This window comes from Lithobates pipiens, unplaced genomic scaffold (genome assembly GCF_037356315.1).
Source record: "Lithobates pipiens isolate NorthernLeopardFrog02 unplaced genomic scaffold, aLitPip1_a1.2 Scaffold_13, whole genome shotgun sequence".
In the NCBI taxonomy this organism is placed as follows: Eukaryota; Metazoa; Chordata; class Amphibia; order Anura; family Ranidae; genus Lithobates; species Lithobates pipiens.
This window is the reverse complement of record NW_027507718.1, coordinates 194,972,605-194,980,074: the sequence shown is the minus strand read 5'-3', so window position 1 is coordinate 194,980,074 and position 7,470 is coordinate 194,972,605. Positions and strand designations below refer to the sequence as shown.

Here is a 7,470-nt window from a genome sequence, read left to right as displayed (position 1 = left end):
TTCTCCAAGATGTAGCCCCCCTAAGGCTTATTAAATATGGTAGCGGGGGTTTGTGTAGTACTATTGGTGCCTAAAAAAGTATAGGTTATTCGTTTCACTTTTTATTCTGTAAGCAATCTTATCTTTCAAAATCTGCCATGCCTGTGTTGTTTCCTAGATTTGCCTATACTGAGATCTTTGGTCTCATGTCACTTGGTAAGGATTCAATTTTCAAAACATTTTTGGTTTTTATCTTATTTTATTATTTGGTATGAGAATGTAATTACTAATAAAAGTGGCCACAAGATTTGGCCTATATAATAATGGAAGAATAACAGTATTTGTTTTGATAGTACAGCTTGAGTTTGAACTGGACATACTGGGTCTAGTAGTAGACACTAAACACTCAATTTTTCCATTAATTTCTTTACACTTTACAGAGTTACAGCAATTATTAGTGTTTGCCACTATCAGGTATAATAAAAAAGTGTTACCATGATTTGAAAAGAGTATCAGTACCATACATATATGGGTATGTTAAATGTGAGATTAACATTGGCAGGAACAGACAACACTACACGCTTGACATCTGTTTTAAAAGATTTAATTTTTTCAAAATTACAAAAGGTAAGTTATCAATGTCAGAACATTTCATTTGCAGGCTTAGGGTGTCTAAAAGAGTGATTGGTTTAACATTGTGGTGGTTGTACACTATAATTATATGCTATCAGTTGACTATTTTTTGCTTATAAATATATCAACAGACAATAAAATTAACTATTCTGCTCCTTGATTGCATATAGATATATTTTTCAGGTATTCACAATCACAAATATATTAGATAAATGTAAGCATGTAGTGACAAAAGTAGACTGCAATAAAAACACAGATTAGTTAAAATTATAGGGTTTGTCTACATTCCCTCTGAAGCACTGCAAGTTAAAGAAAAAAAAAGGAAAAAATAATCCAAACTGCACTGTAAATTTTATTTAGATCTAAAACCCCTGCTCATCCGATTTTGTGGGGTGAGGAGACATTTAATCAGAAACAAGATAAGACCATAAGAAAGGGGGATTAACTTCTGAATTTGTGTGTACCTACAAGACTGAGGCAGGTATGCACATGCATCTGTCAAATACAAGCAAGTGCATCACATTCTTCAATAAGTGTAAGGCATCACTGCAGCGAGGCCCGGAGCGATAGTAATGTAATGAAAATAGTGAAGGTCCGGCATGACAGAGTGAGAATGGGAGGCAATGAAGGGGTTAAGGAAGTTAAAGTTGTAGAAGTAGGAAAAATAGAGGATTGGCTGGGAAAAGCAGGAAAAGGAGCGGCCTGATAGTTTACTTAAGGGGGAGGCGGGGCTCTCCGGCATTATTGGAGGGTCAGCAGGTGAAGAAGCAGGCAGTTTACCACCCACCCTCCCTATGTGTTGTCTGTTTGTCTGTTTTTCTTTATTTGCAGGTGTGGAATGAACAGGGAAGTTATGGCAGTTGATCGGATGGCGGTAGTTTGGTCTGTGACAGTGTAAGAAATTAATTATGAGATGGAAGTGTGGGGGACTCATTGGTGGTATGTGCCCCTCTGGTCGATTCCAGTTAATATGTGTTTAGCTGGAATAGGGTAATGGTTGCACTGCGGGTAGTAGGGTTGTCTCCAAGCTGGTGTGTCACGGCTGGAAGCCTTACCATGGTAAAGGTCCCGAAGGGCAGCAGAGGAATATGTTTTGGAATTTTGGGGTTGCCGTCATAGATTAATAGGCCTGAGCACTTTTTCTTTGGTTTCAGATATTGATGTAAAGAATGCTATTTGAATAAGTGTTTGTTAATAAAAAGGTTGCTATGGCCATTTGTACTCCATTTCATGTCTGGTCTCGTTAAAGCGGAGGTCCACCCTAAAATGGACCTCCGCTCATCGGAATGCCCCCCCCCTCCGGCGCCACAATCGGCACCTTTCAGGGGGGAGGGGGGTGCAGTTACCTGGATAATCCAGGTAACTGCACCCACTTCCGGGCTAGCTCTCTGCGGAAAGGGGCGTACGTTACGCCCCTTTCCGCAAGCGCCTGCCCCCTTCAGCAAGTGCCCCGCTGCCTGCTGGGAAACACACAGCTCCCAGAGGCAGCGGGGACCGTCCGGATTGCGCCGCGCGGCTCGCACATGCGCAGTAGGGAACCGGGAAATGAAGCCGAAAGGCTCCATTTCCTGATTCCCATACCCAAGATGGCGGCGGCACGAGCGAGCGATCGGCTTCGGGTGCCGACATCGCGGGCGCGCTGGACAGGTAAGTGTCACTATTTAAAAGTCAGCAGCTGCAGTATTTGTAGCTGCTGGCTTTTAAAAAAAAAAAAAAACGCGGAGTCCCGGTGGACTCCCGGTGGACTCCCGGTGGACTCCCGGTGGACTCCCGGTGGACTCCCGGTGGACTCCCGGTGGACTCCCGCTTTAATCTAGGTAATTAGATGGGGTGGGGTGAGTACTTATGGCCGGGCAGGAAAAAGGAAAGTTGGGGACATCTGATCTACACTGGTCATGTATTGCTAAAGATCAACTGCCCAGCAAGCATGTTTATGGCATTGGTATATAAGGCAGGAGGAGTCAGAGATGGACTTTCAGATTGTGTAGAATGAGAAAAAAGTGTTGTTTTGAGAACAACACACAAATGCCATTATTACAAAATCATAATTTTTTAAAGTGATCATTCAGTTGATCAGCTAGGTCAAAATGTTAAAAATGATATAGTGTATTAGTACATCTGAAAAAAAAAGACACAAACACCCCTTTCATACTGGGGCGGTGTGTGCGTCAGCGGTAAAGCGCTGCTATTTTTAGCGGCAATTTACTGTCAATTTCACGGCGCTATTCGGCCGCTAGCAGGGCACTTTTACCCCCCACTAGTGGCCGAGAAAGGGTTAAAAACCAGCCGAGAAAGGGTTAAAACCACAGCAAAGAGCTGCTGCAGCAGCGCCATGGCGGCGGTATAGTCACGCTGCTCCATTGATTTTAATGGGCAGGAGCGGTGAAGGATCGATGTATACGTCGCTCGTTCACCCCTCCAAAGATCCTGCTAGCAGGACTTTTTTTAGCGTCCTGCTAGCACACTGCTCCAGTGTGAAAGCCCCCGGGGCTTTCACACTGGAGAGACAGCAGCGGCTCTTTCAGGGCGCTTTGCAGGCGCTATTATTAGCGCTGTATCGCCTGCAAAGTGCCCCAGTGTGAAAGGGGTCTTACTACTACAGCACCTTTTCTTTGCACCATCACCGTGTACAAAACTATTTATAATAACTTCTGACAATTCCCCTGAAATAGACACGCGCCCCAACCCTGGTATGTTCATATAACTAGAAAGCTGTAAAGTCAATTGCCTCCCAATCTGATTATGTAATAAATAATCTTGATCCTACAACTTTAAAGCAGCTTGTCTAAGCTGTTACTATATTTTACAGTTCCTTTCAGCTTTTTACTTGAAGCTGCTATAATAATCCACGTTATGCAATAGCTCTTGTGTAACATAATTATTGACCTTACATTTTACTAATGAAGCTAGCAGATTAGCAGCTTCTGGGAGCATGCATTTTTTTGAACAAATTTGAAATTCAATCCTATCATGATACATTGATTTTTTAAATTCTGTATAAAATATATATTCACAGTAGCTCATATTAAATTCAAATTTCTTTGATTTATATAGTTTCAAAACCTGGTTTGCTTGAATTTAAAAAAAATTGTGTTTACCCTGTTGCTTCTAGTGTTATAAGTGTTATAATAGTCTATAGGTTGGATGAAAAGCTTAATTTATATTGTTAATTTGAAAACAAAGTATAAAGGAAATAGAGGAGAAAATAAGCCCTTGTGGATTTGCCTAATTATTTTTTGCATATTAGTTTATCACAGGGGAATGGCAGGGGTGTATCCTTTGCCTACATTACTTGCACTGAAATGTGGCCCTCTTTCCCATCTTAGAAAGTTGGAAGTTAAGTTGTGCCTGCTTATTCAACTTCCCTTTTAGATCTACACCTACATTTGCCCAGAAATTATTTAATTGTACAAATATCTTTAATGCAATTTTTTTGTAAAAACATATTTTTTTGCTTTAGCATTAAATACATTAAAATGCAGTTTTCATATAAAGTTTGTATATGAATAAAAGCAGAAAGGACACCACTAGTCCACCTGAATAAATTGACAATGTTTGTTTCATCTTCATTTAAAACCAACTACTTGTGGCCTTGCTTACACTATTTGTACTATATAACCCCTACTCATAGGTTGCTACCTATGTAGCAATGCCCTGTACACACGGTCAGACTTTCCAACGGAAAATGTGCGATTGGGTCTTGTTGGAAAATCCGATCGTGTGTGGGCTCCATCTGACTTTTTCCGTTGGAATTTCCGACATACAAAGTATGAGAGCAGGATCTAAAATTTTCCAACAACAAAATCCGATAATCCGATAAGACAATTCTGACGGACAAAGTGCCATGCAAGCTCAGAATAAATTACGAGACAAAAGCTATTGGCTACTGCCCTCTTTATAGCTCCGTCGTACGTGTTCTTCGTCACCGTGTTCAGAACGATTAGATTTTCCGACAACTTTGTGCGGCCGTGTGTATGCAAGACAAGTTTGGGCCAAAATCCGTCGGAAAAAATCAGACGGATTTTGTCGTCAGGATGTCCGACCGTGTATACAGGGCACAAGAGTTTATACAGCCTGAAACATGTAAACTGAAAGATTGATTGCTGGTTTTTACTGAGGAGTGCATAAAGTTGTAATTTTAATTCAAGCTGAAGCCTTTTTTACGCTTTTATACATGACTGTGCACTTGAAGAGGTAGCCTACACCTCACTGTAAGCAGTGATCACACATTGTAGTCTGAATATGGAGTTTCCATGGTTGTTTGTCCATTTTCTTGCTCCCCTGCTTCACATGCCTGTTAAACAGAATAAAATGTATATTAAAGGCAATGCTTTGTGTCACCCTAAATCCAATTTAAAGCTGCCCATCATGTTGTTGATGGAAATAAACTGATTCATAATTGTTCATAATTGTGCCATAATTATATATATTATTAGTGCGCTAATATCAATACTCAATAAATACTTGTGTGATAAAAATCAGTAATTGTGTAAATAAATTGATAAAAAATAACTGAATATGTGAATAAATAAATTAAATGTGAATTATAAATTAAATTAATTAATTCTCCATAAATAAATACACCTTGTACATAAATAGATAAATATAAATTGATATTTCTTAATTAATACCTTCCGTGCGTATAAAAGACTCCCCCTGATGGGATAAATGAATCCCAAATCTGATCACATACAGCTCCTGTATCAATTATCAATGTATTAATCAGAAATGTAATCTACACTTTAATCAGAACTGAATCTGATCACACACAGATAAAGGCGGTGTATGTGATCAGATTCCGGATTCATTTATCCCATCAGGAGGAGTTTTTTATATGCACGGAAGGTATTAATTAAGAAATATCAATTTATATTTATATTTATCTATTTATGTACAAGGTGTATTTATTTATGAAGAATTAATTTCATTTATTTATAATTCACATTTAATTTATTTATTCACATATACGGTTATTTTTTATCAATTTATTTACACGATTACTGATTTTTGATTAAATAGTATTTATTGAGTATTGATATTAGCACACTAATAATATATATAGTTTTTTTTACATTTGTACTAGTGAGAGATCACTGATGTTTTGGTGCAGCTTTTATTATTATTATTATTAATTTTTTGAGTAATTTTCTGAGTATTTTTTACCACACATTTTTTAAAACACCAAATCATTACATGGGTTCAAAGGGCTAAGGTAAAGGTCTTTATAATATTCTGGGGAAAAGTAAATCACGTAACATGAAACTAGGGCAAATCTGTACCTTGGACAACCTAAATGCCAGTAGATAGTCTATCTAAAGCTAAAACATTTATATAGTATAAGGGAAGTTAAAACTGTTTGTTGACCTCTAAAGTGAGGTACGTCAGCTGTCACTGGAACAAGTTTCCCTATTGAAAGATTTTTCCCTCATGAGATCCTCTCATCCAATTGCCTCTTGGGGGATCAGGAAGCAATTTTTCCCCTGCTGTAGCAAATTGGTTCATCCTCTGCTGTTTTTTTTTTTGCCTTCCTCTGGATTAACTGTGGGTATAGGGATTGTATGATATATATTTTATCTATGATTCCCCCCCCCACTTTTTCCCCCCTTTTATTGGTTAAACTAAATGGACTTGTGTCTTTTTTTCAACCAGACTAACTATGTAACTATGAGATTTACAGCCCCCTCACACAGGACGGGCTCTGTTGGAGTCCACCTGCTCAGCGAGGAATCTTTTCGTTGATACCAGCTGAGCAAGCGGATGGCCGCTCCGCTTATACAGAGCAGACACAGGCACTGCCCGCTCTCCTCTGAGATTTAAACAAACCCAGGTTTGGGTTTGTGAAAAACATTGTGCAATGCTTGTTTACGATATGGAACATGTAAAAACATATGTTCTATCTTGCATGTGAACATTTGTTTCAAAAAACAATAAACACTATTGGGAAAAAAACGATTTCCCTATATTCTGGATTTGGGGACAACCTAAAATTTTGGATTTTTCCATCATTTTAGTTCCAGGGATAATGGTCACTAGGAGAAATAACAATGGTAAATCTATCTAGAGGGAATAAAAACAGAAATAGAAACATGACATGGGTTTTGTTAGGTTAGGATAAAGTGAGTGGATGGGTTTTAATTCCTGTCAGGTTTTTATTACAAGCTGTGCCAACGTGGCTCATCAGATGGAAATTCCATATTCTTCCCAGTCTTGCTTGGCTGACTTATGTCAGTTGTTAAATGAAAACTATCAGTTACTGTGGAATGTTATACCTTTGTAAGTATAATTACAATTGACCACTTTCTATGAATTGATTGAATATCTAAGCAGACAAACTTACTGGTACAGCTTGGGTAGAAGAACCGAAAACCACCTTGCTTTTGGATCAATACATACTTCATTGTCATTCCTTAGTGTTATTCTGGAAGAAGAATACAGGTTTACTGTAACTTCAGTTATTAATTAAAGATGAAGTTTAATCTGCTTATATTTTACCTTCTCATGTCCCTCCCTTCCCCCTTAATCAACAGGTTAATGAACGTTTCAAATAAAACATTTCCTATTCATTGCATTATTTTAGACCCAGCGATACCATCACAGGATCTCTAGGCATCTCTATGCAATGCAGGCAGATTATGACTGATGGGAGGGTCTGTACATAGATAGCTTCCTGAAAACAGCAGACTGTCCTAGGTATCACCCACATATAAGGCTGAGCTGAAAGAACTGAAATCCAATGAATGGAATGAGCAATTCAGGGACATAATGCTGGGGAGAAAAGTGCTAGATGATGCTAAATATCCTCCAGGCACTGTGAGAAATTCACAGTGTACAGTTAAATCAGATTAAGCATTTTTTCTT

The 7,470-nt window shown here is 38.6% G+C and overlaps 1 long non-coding RNA gene across 1 annotated transcript; it reads right to left on the bottom strand.

Annotated features, from left to right (window-relative positions):
• Window positions 1-567: 567 nt before the first annotated feature.
• Window positions 568-7,030, bottom strand: LOC143974553 (uncharacterized). The gene is made up of 2 exons (XR_013272242.1): window positions 6,950-7,030; window positions 568-4,906 (listed from the first exon to the last, which is right to left on the bottom strand). It is a non-coding gene; the product is annotated as an uncharacterized LOC143974553 (long non-coding RNA).
• Between the last annotated feature and the right edge of the window lie 440 nt (window positions 7,031-7,470).